The sequence below is a fragment of the Dendropsophus ebraccatus genome, chromosome 15, assembly GCF_027789765.1.
Source record: "Dendropsophus ebraccatus isolate aDenEbr1 chromosome 15, aDenEbr1.pat, whole genome shotgun sequence".
NCBI classification, from domain to species: Eukaryota; Metazoa; Chordata; class Amphibia; order Anura; family Hylidae; genus Dendropsophus; species Dendropsophus ebraccatus.
Window position 1 is genome coordinate 46,364,705 of NC_091468.1, and position 13,176 is coordinate 46,377,880.

The 13,176-nt window shown below is 42.8% G+C and overlaps 1 long non-coding RNA gene across 1 annotated transcript; it reads right to left on the bottom strand.

Annotated features, from left to right (window-relative positions):
- Nucleotides 1-10,060: 10,060 nt before the first annotated feature.
- Nucleotides 10,061-12,868, bottom strand: LOC138774423 (uncharacterized). The gene is made up of 3 exons (XR_011360311.1): nt 12,802-12,868; nt 11,104-11,148; nt 10,061-10,147 (listed from the first exon to the last, which is right to left on the bottom strand). It is a non-coding gene; the product is annotated as an uncharacterized lncRNA (long non-coding RNA).
- Between the last annotated feature and the right edge of the window lie 308 nt (nt 12,869-13,176).

Genomic DNA, 13,176 nt, shown 5'->3' on the forward strand with positions numbered 1-13,176 from the left:
AAAAGGGGATGACAGTGTCACTTTAAATTCAGTTATTGAGGATTTACCCAGGGGTGTAACTAGGATTTATGAGCAAAAAACAGTCCCCTCGGCACGTCACTCATGCGCCAGGAGGCAGGGAGAACGAAGGAACAAGGTGCAAGGTGAGTATGTCTATGGGTCTATGGGGAGGAAGTTTCTTGTGGCCGGAGGTACAATGCTGCCTTCGGCCACAAATTGGAGGTATATATGTGGGTATTGGATACATATTAGGGCCATGTTCACATGTTGGATGAGACCGGCCGTTTCGTGACCCAACCGGGTCACTGAACGGCTGGTCTCATAAAAAAAATCATCCTGGCCGGTACTGCAGTACTGGCCGGATAATCTTTAGCGCTGCAGAATTCTTATGTGGGTAGATTAGTGTGCGCGCTCCATAGTGTGCACTGACAGGGTTTTCTGCATGTCAGTTTTCTACGATGCCGCCAGGGATCTCAGCCAGAGTGTATTTTATGTGTATACACTCTGGCTGGAATTCCCTCAGCCTGCAGCACTACATAAGTACAGCAGAAATCACGGCCGTTGTAACAATGGCCTTGATTTCCGCGGAACTTACGTAGTGTGAACATAGCCTAGAGGTGTTTTTAGTTTTGAACACTTTACTTGTGCAAGCTGGTGCTGAACATGCAACTTCTTGATATAAATCCTTTGCCCTGAGACAGTTACCTTTTTCTTGTGTTGTTTTTTTTTATAAAAACACTTGAGCCTCTTGAGCCTTATTTACGTAGTTCTTTAACATATTTAAAGGTTTTGATCATTCTTTCCTCCAGACTATACAGATTCAAATCCTTAAAGTGTTGCTGTTGTTACAATTTTCAAAATCTAGATCAAGAGTAGATGTGATATATAGCAAGTTTGCTATTTATATTCATTATTTTATTAATTTATTGATATCATGCCATACTTACTTGTATCCAGGTCCAGTCTCCTGAAGCTTTTTACTCTTTTGCTGGTTTAAAAAAAGAGACTAAACACATGAAGTTTTGTCCATTTACAGAGAGTCACCGCTCAATTCGCCCATGAATTTACATGACTGGCTTCTCTATGAGTGCAGATGACCTGGGGAATATAGGAATTCCTGTATTTAGACTATTTGGGAAAAAAAAGTTTAAACACAGGAATTACCGTGTTTTCTACACTGTTTTTCCAGTGTGTCAATGAGATGTGTCGTGTGCATCTGCTCTCCACTCAAAGAATTGACATGTCATTTCTTTGAGGGGAGAATGGCGGAGAACGGAGAAGTGCGAGGCACTGAGACAGACGGGATTCCAAGCGGAATTCCCCCTGTTTTACTCAGGGGGCAGGGCAGGGCCATATTTACACATGGTACAGGGGGAATTAAACAACTTAAAAAAAAAAAAAAATTTAGACACCCACCTCCTGTTTAGACTGTGTCTTTGCCAAGGGTGTGTGTGTATGGTGGTATTGGTCAGGTCTGGTGGGGCGGCGTTATCTAGTCACAGTATTGTAATATTGGTTAGCTCAGGTATGGTGGTGTTATCCAGTCACAGTATGTTGGTATTGGTCAGGTCTGGTGTGGCTGTGTTATCCAGTCACAGTATGGTAGAATTAGTCAGCTCTGGTATGGTGGTGTAAATGTGATGTCTAGAGCTATTTAGAAACTAGAAAATCCTGATGCCTTAAGCCCCTATTACACAGGGGGGACTTGAGGAGAAAAAGAGGGCTGTCAACTCTTACACGCGGCGGCGGCAGCGAGCGGGTGAGTACAGGGGAGGCCGCGGGGAGTTGCGGAGGGGGGGGGGCTGCCTGGGTGATCGCAAGATCATCCGGGCAGCCCATAGAGGATAGCGGCAGTCTGCTGCAGCAGCTCCTATTCCACTGAGCCACGGCAGCAGATCGTTGCTATATGAGTCGTTTGTCTTTCAACATGTTTGGATTCTGCTAGAAAAATCCCATAGAAGTCATTGGGGCTTTGTATTTCCGCCTTCCGCTCGAATTTTGCTCAAATTCCACCAGAGCTAAAGAAGAGGAACTTTCCTCTTAAATTCCTCGCCTATTCCTCAGTGTGAGCAGGTTTTGAACATAATTACAGCCATAAAATAACACAAACGTAGTCTAGCTCACTATGTTTAGCCCATTGGGTTCAATGGGGCCTGCCTTGTGCATGGAGTTATACATGGTCATCCTATTTTGACAGGACTCTGACATACGGTATATGTGGCATCTGTCAGGAAACATTAGTGTGAATGCATCCTTAGTAATGACTTGTCATAGAAGAAAAATTGAGAGTGCACTCACCATAAAAACTTTCTTTATTAAGTCCTTTAAAAATCGCAATCCATAGCAGACAACGGCATGGCACGCCAGCACCCTCCACTGATCGTCCTCCACTAACGATCAGTGGAGGGTGCTGGCATGCCATGCCGTTGTCTGCTATGGATTGCGATTTTTAAAGGACTCAATAAAGAAAGTTTTTATGGTGAGTGCACTCTCAATTTTTCTTCTATGACAAGTATTGGATGGACAATGTTTATTCGAGTAGTTTGCACCACCTGAACTGTGGCCACAATCCGTTCCCCTTACTACCTGCACAACCTAATAAGAATCCCGTCCCTAGTATCCCTAGTGCCGACAACTCTATCTACATTTTTGATGATCCTTAGTAATGAGTTTTTGAAAGGTGACGTTGTCTCCCAAAGTTTTTTTTTAACTTTACACTTAAGTGACAGCCAATAAGTGAAAGGTTAAAAATACATGTTAGCTCCCCCAGGCATACTTGTATATGGATAGCCAGGAGAGAACAATTACATAGAGTGATATTTCCTATAGGAATAATGATTACTTGGCAAAAATTACTTTTTATTTACAACAAAATCAGGCAAGAATGTGGTTGTTGAGAAATATAATAAGCGGTCGGAGCATTTGCACAGATGTTTTCTATCAAGTACATGCAATGCATGACATACCCAGTATTAGGGAAGGTATTAAAGATGTGACGCCAAGGGATCCTCTCTTGTTTCCCTAGAAATCAGATGTCCTGGGGCAAAGGCTTTTTAATCAAGTAAAAAATGTGCGTTCTTAAGAGTATATTGTTCTTTATGATCCGTCATCTTTGTTCTTAGGAACAGATTACATGGACAGGATAGACTCGGTGGGCCCTTACCTTTTACAGGGAATAAACTGGAATAGCAAAGGAAATACTGTACAGTTGTAGCAGAGCTTGATTTGCTTTTTAAACAGTTGTGATGCTTGATATACTGTACCACGCACAAGGTTTACCTGTAGGCTTTTTGATAACCACAAATATCACACAGCCCATTGTGCAAATGACAAACTCTGTGCCTTACCAATTGCAGTGTCCCAGAACCCTAATCTACATGCTGTTGCACAAGGTTGTCCGGAGGTGAACTGTGGCCATCTAAGTGTGATGCCACGACCCAGGATGGCTCTGATGCAGGTTTGGGTGTTGTTAAACGGACTTGTGCACCTTAATTAGAGAATTGGGGCTGGCCTTCACAGCCACAGCCAATCACAAGGATTGTCCGTGGCTTGGAGCGCTGGGCCCAATACTCTAATTCTGTGGTGCGTGTAGTATTTATGTTTCTCGCGCTGGTGTGGGGAGGGTAATAATACGTAAGGGCCAGAGTTGTTCTGGAAGGATTGGCTGCTAGCCGGCTACTCATGGGCCAGTGCTGTGTGCTTGCCTCCCAGGCGAAAATTTCCTGCCTTACCTACTTAGAAACCCATCTACCTAATGGGGAAAACTACCTCCTGGGAGCATCTACCTACCCATTGGGGGTACTTACCTACCTAGGTGCCCGTTTTGTGTAGTGCTGTTTTAAATGGATGTCAGACTGGATGCTGTAGTTAGTTTAACCCCTTAAGGACCGGGCCAATTTAGTTTTTTGCGTTTTTCATTTTTTCCTCCTTGTGCTTAAAAGGCCATAGCACTTGCAATTTTTCACCTAGAAACCCAAATCAGCCCTTATTTTTTGCGCCACTAATTGTACTTAAATGACAGGCTGAATTTTTTTCATTAAGTACACTGAAAAAGCAGGAAAAAAATAAATGCGTGCTGAAATTGAAAAAAAAAGCATTTTGTTTATTTAGGGGGTATTTTGTTTCTGCGCCGTTCGCCCTGGGGTAAAACTGACTTCTTATATATGTTCCTCAAGTCGTTACAATTACAACGATATGTAACATCTTTTCTTGTATGTGACGGCTTGTAAAAAATTCAAACCATTGTTAACAAATATATGTTCTTAAAATCGCTCTATTCCCAGGAGTATAGCGCTTTTATCCTTTGGTCTATGGGGCTGTGTGAGGTGTCATTTTTTGCGCCATGTTGTGTTCTTTCTATCGATACCTTGATTGCGCATATGCGACTTTTTGATCCCTTTTCATTAAAATTTTTCTGGATTTGATGCGTCCGAAAATGTGCAATTTTGCACTTTGTTTTTTTTTTGCGCTTACACCGTTTACCGTGCGAGATCAGGAATGTGATTAATTAATAGTTCGGGCGATTACGCATGCGGTGACACCAAACATGTTTGTTTATTTATTTTTATTTATAACATGGGCAAAGGGGGGGTGATTCAAACTTTTAGGGCAGGGGGCTTTTTATTATTAATGACACATGGGGGACTTCTAGTATAAGCACACTGATCTCTCATTACAATCTATGCTGTATAGATATACAGCATAGATCGATGAGATAGGCACTCGATTGCTTCCAACTGCATCTGATTACCTGATTAGCCGCGGTCCCGGGCTACATGCGGCACCTGGGACCGTGGCGGTTCAGAGGGGGGTCACCGCGCGGCCCCGTTCTGAACTCGCTTACTGACCACAGGGTGTAAATATACGCCCACGGTTGTTAAGGGGTTAAAGGGGTTATCCAGTGCTACAAAAACATGGCCACTTTTCCCCTTCTCTTGTCTCCAGTTCAGGTGTTGTTTGCAATTAAGCTCCATTTGGAACTCCATTGGAACTGAGTTTGAAAACCCACCCAATCTGGAGACAAGAGAGGGGGAAAAGCGGCCACGTTTTTGTAGTGCTGGATAACCCCTTTAACTTGTTGCAATTGTATGTGCTTCAGTTTTGTGTATGAGCAAAATAAGCAAATTCCTCTTCAAGTTGAGATGAACAAATCTTGAGCACGCTCGGGTTCATCAACACTCAAGCTTATGTCTGTATCCATGTTTTCTAGGCAGCCTTAGGGTTGCATCCGACTTGCATCCGACTATGGTTTCGGTGTATCGAATGGATTTTGTCGGCATAGAACTATGGAAGAGAATGGATGTTCTCTGGTACAAGTGTACTGAACCGTTGTTGGGATTTCTGGGATATTATGTTTTTTTTGTAATTTTTGTTTTGGTCTTGCAGCAGATGATGTAGCCATATTAAATCTAACCTTATCTGTATCACAATTCTATAAAAATGTAAAATTATCTTATGATCTAAACCTTACATCTGCTGAGAATTGTTGTTAAATCCTTATTGCAGCTCAGCTGCACCATGAGCCAGCTGGTACAACACATTCCATTTCATCTAATAGACATTATAATGGATGATGTTTTACTTAACACATATATCACCTTCTCTATGAATCATAAAGCTGCCACTTTATAATATTCTCATATGAACAGGGATCTGAAATTGTGATAAGGTTGGAATTTAATATTAGATCATCAAGAAGAGCTGGAAAATAAATGGGAATGATACAAAGTGCCATGACTGCAAAGAGGCATCACCCCCCATAATCAAAACTCCTTAAACCCAAAATGTAAAAAAATGAAGTGCTCTCAAACCTAGCTGGTCTTACTCACAAAGTATCCCAGAGTATTCTGAGCACTCTCCCATCTTTCTAGCTGCCGGTGTCCTTGAGTTACAAGTTTTCCTAAAAACCGGTCTATATCCAAGATGGCGCAGGCCAAGAAATTACATTTTCTCTCCTGCAGTTTCATGTACCCACCTCCTTATCTACCTTTCCTACCCACTGCTTGCTGTTGCACAGTAAACACAGGACTGAAGCTACTGAAAGAGAGCAACACCCAAGAATCTTGTAGACAATAAATTACTTTAGTATTTTTTTTTTACAGTTTACACAAAGCACAGTGGCCAGCAGAGAGAGGTCTAATGCTAGAGCAGTGCAGTGCCCAGCAGCCAGAGAGGGGACTGATGCCACAGCAGCATAGTGCCCAGCACAGAGGGGACTGATGCCACAGCAGCATAGTGCCCAGCACAGAGGGGACTGATGCAAAAGCAGCACAGTGCCCAGCTGAGAGAGATGTAAAGCCATAGCAGTGCAGTGTCCTGCAGTCAGAAAGGAGACTGATGCCACATCATCACAGTGCCCAGAAGAGATAGGTGTAATGGTACAGCAGAAGAGTACACAGCAGTCAAAGAGGAGGTTGATGCCAGAGCAGCACAGTGTTCAGCAGCCAGAGGTCCGATGCCACAGAAGCAGCGACTGCCCCTGTGGCTGGTAATGGGCATTGCTGGTCCTAGCACCAGGTCCCACCCCCTCCCCGGTACTCCTCCTCAGGCCTAGCCCTGGTAAGCCACAGGTGGTGCACACGCAGTGCTTACTGATCACACCTGGAGCCCCCCATACACAGCACACACACATTATTAGGGTCTCCCTTGCCCGGGCCATACGGAGGTGGAATGTGATGGAGGTGGAAGGAGAGAAGGGAACAGAGAGGGAAGGGGATGGCTAAAAGCCCAGAGAAATGATTAGGCACTTGGATCAAGTTTCTTATGTCCCTGCAGTGGTTACATTACAACCCGGAAAACTGCAGAGATGAAGAACATGTAGTCCCAAAACACTCTGCTTACTGGGGGCATGGCCCAGTGAAGGTTATGTCAGTGGGTCACATGTCCTCTGTGTCCTCAGTGGGCAGGGTTATAATTGCTAACCCAGCCGATGGAAGAGAAGGAGGACACATGACCCACGTCTCGTAAGGTGGGGGCCAGGAGTGAGATGGAGAGGACTCTGTTAAGCTTATTTTTTGCATCCAGAGGGGGTGAGTTGGCAGGAAGAGCAGCAAAAGGATACAGAATACATAATGACTTGCTTTGACCAATATGTGAAATTATGGGTGGGTTTTTACCTATTGTAAAAAAGATTTTGGGTGGAATATTACCCCTTTGATATTAGACCTATGTTTCTCATGTATGTTTCTCATGTATTTCATCCGTGACTAATATAATTATTTTTATTATTTGAATCTTTCGTTGTTTGGACAGCTTAAATCAACAATATGATTCTGTCATTCCTGAGGTGTGAAAGAAGATGATATATTTGCTATATGTGCAACATCAAATGTTCTATAATGGTTTCAATGGTGGTCGCCACAGTGCTATAATTTATGACACTATAGCAGAGACAGCAACAGTGTCATAGTTATGGGGGCACTGTAACGTAAGCCTATATCCTTCCTGTAAGTGACCATGGTTTTTTTTTTTTTTTTTTTTGTAGAGACACACAAATTGTTTCATCAGTAGGGGGAGCATCCCAATATTTATTTCCCTCCCTTCAAGATCACAGTTATCATATTGGCTGGTTATTCTCATGCATGTTTCCACGCTCTCTTTGAGCACCTTCTCTAAGTGACACAATCCCTCAAGGCTGCTGCCTGCGCCCTGGATGTATGTGTTTCAGAATGTTTGATACTGTTATGTTATGATATTGCCCTTTCTCTAACCACGATTTAAGGTCAAAGCTCTCCCATCTGAGAAGACTGTTAGTTCCTGTGCTTGAACTAAAAACCTTCATCGTTCCTGCCCGGTGCTCGCAGCTTTCTGGGACAAGGTTAAGGAGACCATCCGGTGGTTCATTGGCCCCTCGGTGGACCTCCCGCCTGCCCTGTTCCTACTTCACCACACTGAGTTGCCCACACAGAGGTACAGAAGTTCCCTGCTGCGCTTCCTGGTGATGGCTGCTCGCTCGTGCGTCCCTCTCTACTGGAAGCGCACAGTCCCCCCGCCTGTTTCTCTCTGGAATATGAGAGATGGAGGACCTGACTGCTGTGCTGCACGACCAGAACGCTCGTTTTACAGGTACATGGCTAGCCTGGATGAAGTTCCAGGACACGGCTGAATATGCAACCTTGCTGTGCCCAGAACCCTCCCAGAGCGCCGGAGGGACTTAGATGTCACTCCGAGTGCTCGCGGGCCTGCGATAGTTGGGGCACCTAGTCCTGGACATTGCCCTCAGACCTTCCCTGCCATTCCTTCTACTCCCCTTCTTCCCCCCACCTCCCTCTTCCCCCCTCCCCCCCCCCCCTTTTTTTTTCCCTCTCTCTCTTTTTCCTCTCCTCTTCCCTTCTCTTTCTGCCGTAGTGCCTTCCCTCGATCTTCTTTTACCTGGCCCCTCCTCCCTCCCCTGCGGATCTTTCTCCCCCCCCCCTTTCCCCTGTCCTCTACCCCTCTTTATGTATCCCTACTCCTCTGTTCTTTTGCCACCATCTCTCTGCCCTCTGAACCTCAGCGTCTTTTGCTGAGAGTTTCTGGTTCTGGTTCTTTAGCTGAAAAGGACAAAGGGGTTGACGGTTGGGGGTAGCCACCGGGCCATCACAATAACTCAGGGAGCATGTGGACACTGTACCTTCTCGTCCGGTATGACATAAATGTTAAATTTTACCTTCCTATTCTACTGTGTACATTTACATGTGTCCCCCTTTGTCAAATGTTTTTTGCAATTCTCTGGCTCGGGGTGTGTTTGCCCCTGATTGTTCAGCTTTTCTTTGTTAGAAAATGTGGATGTTAAATAAAGAATTTATAAAAACAAAACAAAAAAAAACCCTTCATCGATAAAAGTACCATCTCTGTTATCTTTTTGTCTATCTACCAGGCGCCTGGACAGACGATTGAAGATGGAGATTTTGAACTTGCCATCTCATCAGAGAGCTTTGCCTGGCAGATGTAAGGAACCAGGACCAACATACTCTCCTTCAGGCAGGTATTTGGTTCCCTTTAAAGGAGAAGTCCGGCGAATATTTTTATTAAAGTATTGTATTGTCCCCCAAAAGTTATACAAATCACCAATATACACTTATTACGGGATATTTACATAAAGTGCTTTTTCCCTGCACTTACTACTGTATCAAGGCTTCACTTCCTGAATAACATGGTGATGTCACTTCCTGGATAACATGGTGGTGTCACTTCCTGGATAACATGGTGATGTCGATTCCTGGATAAAATGGTGATGTCACGGCCCGAATACCAGAGCTGTGTGGGCTGTGGCTGCTGGAGAGGATGATGGCAGAGGGACACTGAGGGACACAGGGCACTGGAGGGACACTGAGCATCTCTCTGCCATCATCCTCTCCAGCAGCCACAGCTCGTACAGCTCTGGGAGTCTGGGCGTGACATCACCATGTTATCCAGGAAGTGGCATCACCATGTTATCCAGGGAGTGACATCACCATGTTATCCAGGAAGTAAATCCTTGATGCAGTAGTAAGTGCAGGGAAAAAAAGCACTTTATGTGCATTTCCTGTAATAAGTGTATATTGGTCATTTGTATAACTTTTGGGGGACAATACAATACTTAAAAAAAATTTCTCCGGACTTCTCCTTTAAGTAGGGTATTTGTTAACCAAGTGTCAGTTCTCCAAAGTAGAATTCACAGGAGGTTGTGAGGCACCACTCACTGTGTAGTTGCAGTCTTGGTTTGCTGATGCTCCGTATGGCACATACTTGAGGAGTTAATCTCCCAGAGTAGTGATAGAACTTGGCACATTTATTAAATTTTATTTAAATACGTTTTGTATACCTCTTTATGAAATCAGAGACATAGAGAAGTAGAGCAGAAGTAGCTCTGAATCTATAGGTGTCCTCCTGTCCATGCAGCCGTGAGGTTATACAGACCCATACAGGGTGGTTGCTTATGGGAAACATCTAAATACTCAGTTTTACAGCGTTATGTCATTCTTATCTGTTTTCCGGAGAGTAATAACACTGAACATAATATTTTAGTATTCCCAGGCCGGGAATCTACAATTTCATTTAAAAGTGAAACCTCCATAAAAGCAGTATGTAGATAATAAATGGTTATTTGCACACAAAAAAGCTCAATTTATAGGTTATTCTGAATACGTTAGTGAACGTGATATCTCTACCAAGTGCTGTTAAGGGGCTGTAAAAGAAAAAAAAAATATTATTTTAGCTTAATTGAGGTGTTCAGGTTTCACTTACAGTAAGGTAAGGTTATGGATTATATAAATATAGGTTCAAGCTGTGCTATCTATACGAAACATATGGTGGAATTTAATAGCTTTACTTTTTAGAGCCCCAGGTATAGAGGAGCTTATGTTCTGTTACTGTTATGTAACTGTTCCTTACCAAATGTATGTATTTTATAAGGTCTTGAAGAGAATAAAAAAATTTGAATTCTCATACTACCTTGTTGGTGGTGATTTGTACATTCTGGTTGCACGGTCAATTTTTTAAACCGCCGCCTGGTTCCCTGTGACCCCCCCCCCCCCCCCAAAAAAAAAATCCCTTTAGGGTATGTTCACACTTACCGGATCCGCAGCGCATTTTCTGCTGCGGATCCGCAGCAGATCCGCAGCAGATTTCATCCAAATAACTAAACACATCATCAAATCTGCACCATTAAATCTGCTGCGGATCCTGTACGTGTGAACGCACCCTTCGGCTGCATTTACACTACGTATATTTCAGTATATTTCAGTATATTTCAGTCAGTATTGCAACCAAAACCAGGAGTGGATTAAAAACACAGAAAGGCTCTGTCCACACAATGTTGAAATTGAGTGGATGGCCGTCATATAACAGTAAATAACGGCCATTATTTCAATATAACAGCTGTTGTTCTAAAATAACAGCAAATATTTGCCATTATATGGCGGCCATCCTCTCAATTTCAACATTGTGTGAACAGATCCTTTCTGTGTTTTTAATCCACTCCTGGTTTTGGTTGCAATACTGACTGAAATATACATATACTGACTGAAATATACGTATTGTGAACGCAGCCTTAAAGTGTACCTGTTGTTCTAACTGTCAAGTTTGCAATATACGTTCATTATTATTTTGTTGTATCATGGTGTAAAACAAAGCTATACTTGCCAGAAATCCAGGTCCAGTCTCCTGAAAGCAGATTTTAGTTTTGTGCTGGTGGAAAAAAATAGAGACTAAACACAACTTGCTTTATTTCACATCTACTGTTGATTTAGGTTTTGAAAGTTATAACGATAGTGTCATTTTAAAGCAAATGAAAAACATAAACATAGCAGTAAGGCTATGTTCACACACCGTACTCGTACCGTAATCTTATAAAAATATAAAAAAAATTGGTGAGTTTAAAAGTTTCGAGATCAGAAGGATTTCGGGCACCTAGTCTTGAAGTACTCGGTATCTGAACGTTTTTTTGGGCGTGGATGGTGGGTTGTACCTGGTAAGTTTAGCACTGGTGAGGCTTCACATACAGTACTGTAGTGTATAATACTGCTGGAGTGCATATACAGTGCAGTAGTAGTACAGGCAGTGCACCACCATCTCCCATACATTACAGTTCTGGGATGGGGCAGACTCTATACAGTAAAGGATGGGTGAGGAGTTGGTGACTCCTGTACTATAATTGCTGGTTCTGTTGAATGTTTATTGTGTATAATGTACTGTACAGTATAGTTATGTTCTGTAATGTATTGTAGAGATTAAACACTATACAATGTAATATATGAGTACTGTAGGTAATTATTGGTGGGTGCGGGAACCAATTAATCACATTTACATTATTTCCTATGGGAAGACACTGCTCGGTTCTCAAACTGCCTTCCGGAACCAATTAAGTTCAAGAACCGAGGTACCACTGTATTATGATAACAGATACATACAGATGAAAGGCAATGTGAAGGCCACATCTTAGTAAATAAGGAACCAGCATTTGATTATCTCATGTTCTTACTGTGCCATTAAGTTGAAATAAATTTGTAATTTTTGAGAACTGAAATTCTATTTTTACACTTGAGGCAACAAAATGTACAAAGTTAATTCCTTCCTGAATCTCCTACACTTCAAAATGTTATTTTAAAATTGGCCTTTAAATATGAGAAAAAAAAGGTTAATGAGCAGTTTTTAGAGATGACAAATATTTGCCGCTATAAGTGCAGGAACCATTGTGTGAACCCAGATTGCATCTGATTTATTCATTAGTTTAATGTCAGGATCATTTGCAATTAGTTAATGCAAATAGTCTTGCACTGCAAATGCCCCGCACCTCATATACATGTTAATGAGACACTTACTGAGTGGGTATTTTTGTACATAAGTTTAGTCTACCGTATTTTTTTCAGAATCATAATCCTATCATTGGCTCTTATAACAGGTTATTATATCATGAGTTTTTAATGCTTTCAGATTTGTATGTAACAACACTATTGTTGTCATTTAATGTTATGGCTAGGATATGACATGGACATGTCCTGATCAGTGATGGGCCAACCTTTCATAATGGGCATTCAAGTGAATGGGGTTCTGATGCAATGTGTGGGTGGCTTGGAGCATTGCTTTGCAAGGAAAAAATGTGAAGGGGTCACTGTAATAAAAAAAAAGTGCTTAGGCCCCTTCATTTTCAGGATTGAGAGGGTCCCTGCAGTGATATCTGTACAGATCAGAAACCTGTGGCATATTCTAGTTATATTTCATCATAGTTTATCATAAGAAGACACATTTTTTTTAGTTTAATGAACACACATTACAAAGTTATATGTGTTAATAAGTTATCTGGCCACGTTCCCCCCCGGAAGAGAAAGAAAGTATACATACCCGGGTGCCATCTTGTGTCGATTGCGTCAGAGCGGGGAGCTGATGTTCTTCCTCTTCAACATCTTCCACAGCAGTGAATGGGAGAGGAAAAGGCTGCTGGTGGACTTGCGCACCAGCAGCCTCTTCATTGGCTGGAGCGCATCACATGGCTTCCAGCTTGCTCAGCCAATCAACCAAGTGATGAGCCCCAGCCAATGAATAGGCTGCCTGTGCATATGCGCACCAGCAGCCTTTTCTTTCCCATTCAGTGCTCTGCAACCCGGAAGTGAGGGAGATCTGAGGATGGCGGACAGAGATGACAGAGACGCAGCCGTCAGAAGATTCAAGAGGCAATCGTCACTGGATGGATTTACATGCATGATTGACACCTGGAAG